The following is a 12681-nucleotide window of genomic DNA, read 5'->3' on the forward strand; positions in this document are numbered from 1 at the left end:
TTCCTGACTCCTAACTGACTCACTCTCCTTCATCTGAGCAACAGAGGTTCTTCAGCTTCTGTTCATCAGTGGCATAGGCTGTACATATCAGTAAGAAGTAAACCATGGCAACATGTTTTTTCAAGGAATTAACTCCAATCAGTAACAAACATTGCTCAGACTATAGTACTGCAGAAAGACTGTGTGGGTTATCAGCATTCCTCCTGTACATGAATACCTGTGGAGTTGCTTGAATAATCAACCTTTTGGGTGCAACCCATCCATCAAATACACTCCGCATAACTAGTACTAGTATAGAACAGCCTAGTACTAGCACTGTAAACCTGCACAGAATAGGCAGCATGCACACTTGCACTGCTACTTACATACATGATTTCTCTTGCTCACCCACCAGTCACATGCATTGCCCACTCTTATTTCCCCTTCAAACTCACCTGCCTGTGGAACTGGAGCAGAGTGTGTTACTACCAGTTCGTAGGCAGAAAAGGCAGTAGGGACACAAGTGACATGGGATGATGGTTTAGATCACCAGTGTGTTTTCAGGGCCCAAGGAGTGCACGGAGGGCCCAGCTAGGTGGGGTCCCACAGACACCAGGATCCAGAGAAAAAATAGAGCCTAATTAAATAAACATTGTTTCTTGTCCAGCAGTCACATGCTGTGGTGCTCTCTAGTGGATATATTCCTATTTGCTACCATATTGTGTTTCCAGGTTTACAAATTAAATACTTTTGCAGCACAGGCAGTGCAGAGCCCTTGGAAATGCGTGTTTCAGGACAAACCACCACAGCTGCCTAGCATAATAAACACCCTCACCCCTGGGAAAGCCCTGCATCCAGTACTTAATTTGTGTAAAAAATGGCAGGTGTTCTGAGGGATCCTCTACCTTTTTCTCCTCCCACTGTCCCTGCTACTTACACCAAATGGTAAAGATATACAGTCAAATTCCTACTCGTGACAATTTGGATTAATCCTGCTCACCCAGAGCTGTTAAAATGGCCTGTCAGTGTTGATCTGTTTCTTTTGAACAGTTATGAAATAGTTCAACTGTTTGCTGATGTTTAAAAGTAGACACATAAAGCCTCCATGTGGTATACTCTCGTAAAAATATGTGCTGGGGTTAAGAAATAAGTCCTGCTACCGAGTACTGGCAAACACCATTACAAATTAAGCACTTTAGAATATATGCCTCCTTTCTGGTTATGTAATAATTGGGTCAATGCACAACCCTTTAGTTTTCTTAGTCGGACGTCTTAGGTGTGACTGGTATATCCATACTTTGGTTTCACAGGTCACTATTTCATATGACTCAAGCTTCACTTTACTAATTGGAACAGCGGCAACCCACATACTGGCAGGGTTTAACATTTTGAGCCTCATCTGTAGCAGGCATGGTCTGGCAGTTTGGGCTATTTTAGGAGGACCAAGACTAATTAGCAAGTTGCTGGTCTCTGTCTCAAGCCTCATCTTGGGCAAAAAAAGACCAGGAACTGAAGGGATGAACAAATAATTACCTGTGGCTGAAATTACCCAATTTTATGTCTCACCTTGATTGGCACTTTTAGTGGGGCTTTTTGTCATTTTTAGGTCTCGGCTCTTGACAGCGCATGCGATGTGTCGAAGAGAAATGCTGTATCTACTTTGTGGGATTTAGCCCTCCCAATGGCTTCCCATTTGCTGGCTCCATCATTTGTCTTATTCTTTCTCCACATTTGTAAATGACATACATTTGTCATGCCTCTTCCTGTGTTTACTTATCCCCGAGAGCAGGGACCAATAACACTATCCCTCCACTGTACTCATTTTATGACCATTTAGGATATTCTTTTTTCTTGGTTTACGAGCCCTCCTCAGGAGCGCTGTTTTCTTTCACTCTAGCAATGTTTTTTCTGACTGTTCCGCGCCCCCATAGCTGCTTTTCCTATGTTTCTCCACAATTACTCCCCCTTTAAAAATGGCACGCAAACAGAACGTAGCATCGGATGCATCGGAAGTCCAGGATTCCACCCTTGTTTTTAGGTCTCGCGACCTATCGATGCGCGCAAGCGCAACGACCAGAGCGAGAATTCATGTCGGCAAAACACAAGTCAAACTAAGGGCTTTCAGCCCCGCGGTTTTCTTGCAGTTCACGTGTACATGCACGCGCATCGCATGCAAGCCCAGCCTCTCGCATTCCCAGGCTCTCCCGCCCCCATCCGGCATCAGGCTTCTCCTCCCCTAGCAGCACTCCTCCCACACCAGCACACCACAGCTTCCCCCAGCTCCCTTCTCCTCCCCCCTAATTGCTTTTTTTTTCACGGTCGCCAGGCCGTGAGCTGCTTCATAGCGATCCGCTCCACCCCCTGCTGCACCCAGCGCTGGCCTCACTTCTCCCCCCTAATTGCTTCCAGCCATGTCGCACACCACCATTGCACAACCACCAATTTTCTCTACCCCCACCAAACTCACCCATCTATTCACCATCCAGCCTCTCCCTCATCTATCTCGGTCTCTTCAAAATTCATCCCATCCACTTCGATTCTTCTGAAATTCGCCCACTCGTCTGTCCATCCGTTGTATGGTACAGTTATTGTCAGACGTTGACGAGGGTTCACTCTGCTGATTGATCCCGGGGAGACACGTGTGTGATTGCAGAACTGAGTAGACATCGTACCAGCCCCTCCCCCACCCCAACCCGCACAGACGCCTTCAACCCCCAGCCAGCCCTAAAATGAACTCTTGTGCGGCCTGACAGATGTAACTGCATTTACAAATAAGAGAGCTTCAAGGCAATATACTTTAAAATGACCTTTTAGCGCTTCAAAGTGTTTTGCGGGGCAGAGGCGCTATACAAATAATATTCACGACAAGATGGCTTCGAAGCTTGTCTGGAATTGGACAAAAAGTGTTACTCGGGATGGATATTAGCAGTGAAATTAAAGAGAACCTGACCAATCGCACAACACACTTTAATAAAGTGCCGAAGCAATGCCACAACTGCAGCCGGGGCAGAGGCAAGTTGTCTAATGTCAGTAGTTATTGAAAATTCAAGCGGTTTGCGGTGTCATCAACATGAAACGTGAGATTAGTATCTAACTCTGCCCCCTCCCCTGTCACCAGCTCTCCCCTCTCGGCCTGATTCACAGCACCAGAGCGGCACACGTTGATGCTTGCATGCATTGCCCCGGACTTGCTTACACACATGCCTGCTTCACAGCACCAGAGTGGCACACGTTGATCCTTGCTTGCACAGCCCCAGACTTGCTTCACACATGCCTGCTTCCCGGCAGCAGATTAGCTAACGCGCTACTCTGGCCCACTACAGTCCTGCTGGCTGCTAGCGATTCCAGCTTCTCAGCACCAGATCTGTCCCGAGGCATGTTCACTACAGAGCACCGTGGCTACCCACAGGCGTCTTCGACCACGTCTCCAGCTCAGCTCTCCTGTGTTACAGTTCTGGATGCGCACCAGCACAGGCAGAGGTCTTCTTTTCATGTGCATGGTCTGCCAAGGGGGCTGTGAGCAAAGCCCGTGTCACTATCGAGCGCTAAAACGGAGCGGGGCAAGATAGCGCCAACTCTGCGGAAGACGCGCTCTTTTATATAGAGCCTTTCATGCAAATTGTATCTAGTGCTTCATACTGCACTTTTACAGTGTCTAGGCACTATAAATGGCAGAAGGTATTGTTGCTCGGTTAAGTGACACCATTTCAAACAGAGCCCCTCGGAAACCTATGGTGGTAACAGGTGCCAGCTCTCACTCGCACTGCACACAGGGATCACTTACACTGCACACAGGCCTCACTCACACTGCACACAGGCCTCACTCAGTGCACACAGCCTTCAATCACACTGCATACAGTCCGCACTCAGTGCATACTGCACACACTCAGTGCACACTGACGTAACCTCACAGTTCACACAGCACTCACTCAGTGCACACAGCTCTCACTCAGTGCACACAGCACTCACTCAGTGCACACAGCTCTCACTCAGTGCACACAGCTCTCACTCAGTGCACACAGCTCTCACTCAGTGCACACAGCTCTCACTCAGTGCACACAGCTCTCACTCAGTGCACACAGCTCTCACTCAGTGCACACAGCTCTCACTCAGTGCACACAGCTCTCACTCAGTGCACACAGCTCTCACTCAGTGCACACAGCTCTCACTCAGTGCACACAGCTCTCACTCAGTGCACACAGCTCTCACTCAGTGCACACCGCTCTCACTCAGTGCACACCGCTCTCTCTCAGTGCACACCGCTCTCACTCAGTGCACACCGCTCTCACTCAGTGCACACCGCTCTCACTCAGTGCACACAGCTCTCACTCAGTGCACACAGCTCTCACTCAGTGCACACAGCTCTCACTCAGTGCACACAGCTCTCACTCAGTGCACACAGCTCTCACTCAGTGCACACAGCTCTCACTCAGTGCACACAGCTCTCACTCAGTGCACACAGCTCTCACTCAGTGCACACAGCTCTCACTCAGTGCACACAGCTCTCACTCAGTGCACACAGCTCTCACTCAGTGCACACAGCTCTCACTCAGTGCACACAGCTCTCACTCAGTGCACACAGCTCTCACTCACCCTGCACACAGGACTCACTCACACTGCACCCAGGCCTCACTCACACTGCACCCAGGCCTCACTCACATTGCACCCAGGCCTCACTCACATTGCACCCAGGCCTCACTCACATTGCACACAGGCCTCACTCAGTGCACACAGCCCTCACTCAGTGCACACAGTCCTCATCACTCAGCGCAAACACAGCATCACTCAGCACCTCCACAGCATCACTGGTTCAAATATGTTCTCTCAATGTTTCAAGCTTTATTACAAATGTCACAAAAAAAGTTAATATTTCACTTCTGTTCTTGGATTTTCGTCACTGAACATAATCTTCACAAAAGTTAATTACAAAAGTTTAAGCTATTGCCATTAAAAATTACAATCACTTTTATTTAAGTATTAATTATTTAAAAAAAAAAAAGCCATTGTTAATTGTAATATCAATACATCGAAGTCACGTCAATACAAAACATGTGACATTACAAATACTAAAAGTGTCACATATGCTAAAGTTAAAAGTATTGGCATTGTAAATCACAAAACAAATATAAAATGTCATTTACAAAACCAATAGCTCCAACTTTCCTACTGCGAGACCTATTGGCCACGCCAGTGCTTGTTTTTTCTTGTTTCCCTTATTGTGCTTGTGGCCCGAGACAACCTGAAACATTTACAGCCATGTTTATTTCAGTGTGTATAGGAGAGGAAGGGGAAGCTTTCCCCAACAGCTGAGGTGAGCCATAAAAACTTAATGAGAAACAGCATTTCAGATGGTACTGTTTAGGGGAAATCTCTTAAAGTGTGTACGGATATTTGAAGACTTTAGGTGTGAGAGTGGTTGGACACGAGGGAATGACATAACAAAAATGTGTGCTTCTTTCTTCATCCATGTTTAGTTTCTACACCTCCCCCATTCTGAGTTTTGCTTATTTGCGTTGCGCACAGATTTTGTTTCCAACTTTCTGTCCCTTGTTGGCTGTCGTTCGCAGCATGTCAGCATGTCGGTGCTGTTTTGTCAGTTGTGCATGTGTGTGTGCCTGTGTAGAGCGGTTTAAAAACTCTTAGACCACCCATGGGGAGGGTGGTTGGGTTTGCAGTGGTTTTACTGCCGTTGTCAACTGGTTCTTTTCTCACCTCCTTTCTCCCCGTGACACCTTCCTGCCTCCCATGGGTGCTTTATTGCTGCTGCTTCTTGTTTAAACGACTTACAGAAATGTTTTGAAGGTTCCACCTTTGATGGTGTTCGCAAATTTAAAGAAAGAAAATCAGCACTTGTCCATTGAGGCATTCAAAATGATTTTAATTATTGTAATGTATGTGTTGATGTTTGTCTGCAGCCTGCGTGCTAATTAGTTGAATCCCGCCTCGACACCGTCTCTGCATCACTTGAATGTAATTAGGCACTCCCGTTTTGAGGGAATTCTATAGATGGAATAGTCAGTTTTTCACATTGGCTGCCATTTCATCGAATGTTCTCCATTCAAAAGGCAAACATACGAAGGAACCCCTTGGTGTCCAGTAGGGGCATCTCACCACTTATTACTTATTGTAAGCAGCCATGGTTTACCATTATTAAACTTTAGTCATTTAATCAGCAAAGTAGGATATAGCCTGTTAACTGCATTTGCCTAATTGGAAATATTAAAAACAGTTTGGGGAAATGGTGCAGTTTAGCAAATAGGCCATTATTTAATGCTATATTTTATGTTTGACGTTTTCCCTTTCCCTCTTTGTTCTGAGCTTTCGCCAGTCTGGGACGCACAAAGCCGGCTTCTTGCACCAAAGTGTACTCTCTTGCTCATTGTGTGCTGTTGCATTCAACAAGATACATTTACTGATTTGAAAGATTTATGGGAAGAAGTTTTTTTTTATTGATGTGCCAAACATAGCCTGGCTAAAATACATTAACATTGACAAAGCCAATAGCTCTTGCATTGCGAGACCGATTGGCTTTGCCAATGATTGTTAGTCTATTTCTAAGCACCAACATTTTTTCATCTGCCTAACAGGCTGGGAGATTGTGATTTTGTTGCATAAATATTTCTAGTGCAGTATTTGTAAAACAGCCTAGGCTTTACTGAACAATGTTGGCCATTTTATATAAAAAAAATTATGATTACTTGTATAATAAAATAACACAGTGGCTGTGTATTTACGGTCTTATTCAAAAAGTCTGAGCCACTGCAGCGTTACCTTGCTACTGAGTCTCACCAGTTTTGCTGCACCTATATATTCATCAAAGGTTTGAAAGATGTTAAAGGGCCCTCCTTGTGTTAAATCTATAAGCTGTCATTTCTGATTTTAAGCCTTCACTTGTTCGACTCTAATTTTTAATGTGAATTAGGATTCCTCCTCTGAGTAGAATATTCCCAAGTCAATCCGAACTTTGTTCTCAATGAAAAAGCAACTTTCTAGAGTTGCATTTGGCACAAAAAAGATATACCCTCTACGATATATCGAAGGTTGAGAAGCTTGTGATGTGAAGTTTATTGGTAGCTTGTTGACTTGTACTGTTTTGGTTGCAAACGATCAAGTCTATTTTCATATAATACAAACTACTTCTATTGAAGCACATTTGCTCTTTGCATTTCTTCAAATAAACAGCCTGTCATACCTAAAAGTGTTCTACAACTAAGTGAGTTTCCTAATGTTCTCATTTTTAGGTCTAGCCTGGGCAGTGCGTGCGCTGCCCTGCGAGATGCTGTATTGAAGTATGGAATAGAAGCCCCGTCCACTCTCTGCCCATATTTGTCATTGGCTTGTGTCATTGTCCTTCGAAAATGCTGGCTTATGATTCGTTAATAGGCTTGATAGTCCCTCCTTAGTACAGCCTTGTCTTCATTTACAACCTACCAGATTCATTTATAACTTCCCATGAGGACTGGCCCTTTTACTTTGGTTGTTACACTGTAAATCTTTTTTAGTCTGTAAGCTCTATTTTGTTTAATGAGTTTCTCCTACTCAAGGCACGACATGCTTTCCTGCAACCTTCAGCGCGCCATGGGTGCGTTCACATTCCGAGCAGCTGGGACAATGGCGGCTGCTTCTTTGAATAGATCTAACATTTGCAAGAGTTTGAGGTATTGGCATTGTAAATGACAATGCCTTTTATTCATGTGTTAAACAGTAAAACAGATAAATAAAAGGCATTGTCATTTACAATGCCAATAGCTTAAACTCTCGCCAATGCGAGACCTATTGCATTGCAAATGCTTGTTTAAGTTCTGGATTAGGCTACTTTGTTTTTTCACCAGCCAAATAAATCTTATTAAAAATACATGCATTCAAGAGCTTTCAAAAGCCATCTTCTTCCACTGGTCAGTTCAAGTGTCGTTCACTTTTTGCCTTAGCCCATCAAATCCTCCAGCAAGGGGTAGTGGGTCAGCCCACTTCATCCATTGATTAATTTTTCCTGATCCCATGTGACCTGCCTCATGAAAATGATTACACTTCTGTCCCAGGGCTAGTGTTCCAGGGTTACTCCGTCATTAGTATATTATTGTGTTTGGCATTTTTTGCATATGTTTACAGAAAAAGATTTAGTGGGCTGTCAAGGACAATCCTTTTGATTTTGCCAGTGCTTGTCTAATTGTTTGTTCATACCAGTGTCCGATGCCATTGCACAGGCCTGCTGGGCTCAGTAATATACCTGTATGTCCAATATTCTTGGTGATTAACATAAGGTGTACAATACTGTTTTTTAAACTTGTACTCTCCTATTTGTTAGTTGTACCTTCTAAAATGTTGTACCTTCTAATATGGCCATGTCTGAACTGGGGTGGCGGAGTGAGCTAAAGAATGGTGATGGATTAAACCCAGATCAGTTGATTGGGGGTGAGTGTTTGATTTGCTCAAACGCTCCGTCCATCATCCCCTAAGGTTTCGGCTAACTAAGCTCACCAAAAATATCAATGATTGTATTGCAATTGCATTTATATAGCGCCTGCTACCCTTGATGGGGTGTTGAAACACTTTTTCGGTGAGTAGCACGCTACATCGGAGCCCTGAAAGAATTAGTGTTAAATTAGTATAGTGAAAATGTGAAAGTGATTTGAGTGGTGGAAATGTCCGTCAGTTATTTGGATTGAGAAGGATAGTGGAGGGATAGAGAAGGGAAAAATGTTTGCATTTATATAGCGCTTGCTACCCCTGATTGGGGGGGGGGGGGTTTGAAGTGTTTTTTTTTTGGTGAGTAGCACGCTACTTCGGAACCCTTAAAGTATTATGACGGTTAGCATATTTAAGTATCTTCCGCTAGTGTGATGGAAATTCAGTTTTATCACTTTAGCTATTCTGCAGATACTTAGTGTGAAACCTCTGAAACAATCTTGATAAAAAATGCAGCCAATAATTCAGTTTCCACAAATAAATTGTGCAATCATGCACAAATCACAGTTGCAAAGCCTCTTGGCTTCTAAAAATGGTATATGCGAAGGTTACTTAGTAAAGATATACATTTACCACAATGCATAAAAACAAGTGATAGCATGTTTTCGTCATTCTGAAATATGATGTACTGTTACAGTACTTTAAAAACAATTGTGCTGCTCTATCTTGTAGGTTATAAATAAGCCACAAGTATATGCGTACCCTATCCATAAGATTCGGAAAATGGGGTAGGAAATTAAACCGCATGCCAGGATCTTCTGTGCAGCATTATCTCAGTAACACAGAGGTTATGTTGGATACTGATCAAAGCCTAAAGTTGGCACTACACCGATCTGTGAAGCAAATAATGTAGACACAATCTGGTACATAATGATTCCCTGCAGCAAACTAAAATAAATGGAAAAATGTGTTGATGAAGGGTTCATCAGTCACTGTTGGAAGGCGTAAAATGTGTTGACGTGGCTAAATGTTTGAGCCCATATCCCTCATTTTTTCTAAGGATGGTTATTGGGTAAATATCTTGAAAATTAAGAAGATGACTTCAAACCAGTTTTGTTTCCGACCTGTAGTCCACATCTTTCTTCTCCAGACTTCCTTTCACAAACATGGGAAGGAGGCACTGCTTGAAATGGAAAAATAGTAGTGCAGGTTCTCTGAACCAGAGTACCTGCTTGTTTCTGAGAAGTGCCGGTACGATCCAATTAAAAGCATTACGGCATTCTTGAGAAGTGCCGGTACTCTTCCTCTCAAAATAAAAAAAGTGCCGGTACTCAGGACCGGACAGTACCGGCCCATTTAAAGCACTGGGAGGAGGCGCAAAGGGCCCGAAGGTCAGCCTCCCTTGTCTGGCACTGATGAAGGATGCTTTAGTGATGAGTGCCTAATGTTGCTTCCAGCGCACAATGATAATTTTGCCCCCAAACAGTGATCTAGAATCTACAAACTAGCTGTACCCAGCCACGCGTTGCTGTGGCTCAGTCTGGTTAAATGGAAGAGAAAGAAAACAGTAAGCGCCCGTTTCTAATATGTTTAGTTTCACATTGCTTGTGGGCACACAATACGTTTTTGTGACAATTGTCACGTTGTGTATATATAAACACGCGCTAATGTTGCAAAGTGAACCAACTCCTCCCCACTCCCTCCACCCACTTCCCGGTCTACCATCCTGACACCAACTGTTCATCCTAATCTATGTCGACTATTGTCTCTATGCGTCCTTTCTTAATGTTGCAAAGTGAACCAACTCCTCCCCACTCCCTCCACCCACTTCCCGGTCTACCATCCTGACACCAGCTGTCCATCCTAATATATGTAAACTATTCTCTCTATGCGTCCCTTGTAGTTTGTTGCAGAGTTTTATATAGCGCCAAATTGACCCGAATCTGGTATCTGAGCACTTTACATAGCACCAGTCAAGTTACATGAGGACACGCATTCATTTTTGTTGCACAGCAACCAAATCAATAGGGTCTGTTCGGTCTTTCGATTAAAAACACGCGCCCTTGGACACACGCGTATTCAAATCCAACTGTGTGTATATATAAACATGCGCTAATGTTGCAAAGTGGACCAACTCCTCCCCCCTCCCTCCACCGACTTCCCGGTCTGCCATCCTGACACCAACTGTCCATCATAATATATATAGACTATTGTCTCTATGCGTCCCTTGTAGTTTTTGCGTAGCAACCAAATCAATAGGGTCTGTACGGCCTTTCGATTAAAAACATGCACGTATTGGACACACACGTATTCTAATCCCACGTTGTGTATATTAGATAAACACGCGTTTAATCGAATCCAACATTGTCAAATTTTCATATCAATCGGTGAAGAACTTTCGGAGATTTAAGATTTTGAACAAAGGAACATTGACATTTTTATGTGTCTGTTCGGGCTTTTGATTAAAAACATGCACGTATTCAACAAGCGCGTATTGGAATCCAATGTTGTGTATATAAAAACACCCCCCTATTAGAATCTCACATTGTGTCAAAATTTCAAAGCAATTGGTGAAGAACTTTCGGAGATTTGCGATTTTGAACAAACAAACATTTACATTTGTATTTATATAGACTAATGTACACCAATGCACATGCAAGATATGGCTGTGTTCCCTGCTTTTTAATGTTTCTTATGCTGCATTATATGTTTATATATAAAACTTATGCTAAACATTCTGTGGCTTTGGATGGCGATTTTGACAAGTGCAATGCTTGGATATTAATAGAAAATAGCTAAAGATGGAAAGCTTTACACATTGATTCCCAAGAGCCAGCCAGGCAAGTGGTGTGTGTGCTGCACTCATTGTATTCATCAAATCAAAAATGGCAATATCATTCATCACATACATAGTGTGAAGAAAGTGGTTTATTACAAGGTGTGATTGTGCAACCTCACCGTGTAATAAACTCACCAACCTGTCTTTGGTCCAAAGTGGCTCGTTTGCAACACCTTAACTCAACTCTGGATAGCCATGGCTTAGAGCAGTCAGGCTTTGTCAAAGGAACACGTGCAAAGCATTTAGGAGTACCAAGACAGCTGAATGAGAAAGAGAAATGACACCAGTAGAATCCAGCATCAATTTATCAAAAATAGCTCCTATTTTGGCGAAATCCTATTTTTGGGAATGTTTAGACACCAAAACGAACAAAATCCATTGGAGGGTTCTGGAGATATAAATTACTAAGCAAATAATAAATCACTGCTTTTCATTCAAATCGCAAACAAGCATTGGCAACTACTGCGGTTGCTTGGAAAACGTTTGTAAAGTTGTGTCAGACTACTCCAGCTCACTGTGGGTGACCAACTCCAGCAGGGAGTGAGTCACAGGGTCCAGTCATGCTTGGCGGGACAGTTACCTTGCAGTCCAAATATTCTCCAGTCCCAGGCTTTATGGACGAACCGCCATCGGCATCAATGAGTAGTCCTGATGCAAGGGATACTGGATACTAAGGATGCGGATCCAGTTTTTGGGGATCTTCCTCGGGCCACCCCTCGGTCCATGAACATGATCGAGTGACTTTGGCTATGGGGTCGATGTTCCTCAGAGTCCAGTTGAGGTCCAGCCAAAAACCAGTTGCCGTTGATCTACTGGTCTCCAATTACAGCAAAAGTAGCAGTTCCTTTTTAACTGTGGCTAGTTTCCGCCTTCGGTGACCAAACTGCTCTCCGATGATTCTCCCGCGTTCAGCAGACTTGGGTGCAACATTAGAGCATCGAGACTGTCTTCCTGGCTGCACTTCAGTGGTAAGGTAATCTTAGCTACCAACTCACCTAGGCAGTTTTTTTCAGCGTGTGTGGCCCTGTAGCTGTAAAAGAAAGCCAACCAATTGACTCTTTCAGTCACTTTTTTGTCTGGGGCTCAAAGATGACTTCTCCTTCAGCAGGGCACCACAGGCACAGTCCTCTCTTTGCTAGCCCAAGGATCAGCAGGCACAGTTTTCTTTGGTGCAGCTTCTGTTTGCAAGGTCCAGGAAACTGCACAGCAGCCCTACTAAGGTCCTCTATAAAGTGCATATGTGATCTGAGGTTTAGGTACAAGGGGTGCAGTTTTTATGCCCATTAAGTGCCCTAAAGGGATGTGTTGGCTACTAGCCAATGGGCTACAAAATTCTCTCCCGCCTGATTACAACTTCTGTCAAGTGTGGTCTCTAGCTCTCTCAGTGCAATATTCTGCCCACTTCCAAGGTGGCAGAACCCCTCTTTCGGTGTGTGGAGTTTGGTAGCTCTCCCTAG

At 44.0% G+C, this 12681-nt stretch overlaps 1 protein-coding gene across 3 annotated transcripts in view; it reads left to right on the forward strand.

Annotated features, from left to right (window-relative positions):
• Positions 1-12681, forward strand: part of PLXNB2 (plexin B2) — a 629238-nt gene that overhangs the window by 393573 nt on the left and 222984 nt on the right. The window lies entirely within an intron of this gene.

The sequence above is a fragment of the Lissotriton vulgaris genome, chromosome 1_1 (genome assembly GCF_964263255.1).
Source record: "Lissotriton vulgaris chromosome 1_1, aLisVul1.2, whole genome shotgun sequence".
NCBI classification, from domain to species: Eukaryota; Metazoa; Chordata; class Amphibia; order Caudata; family Salamandridae; genus Lissotriton; species Lissotriton vulgaris.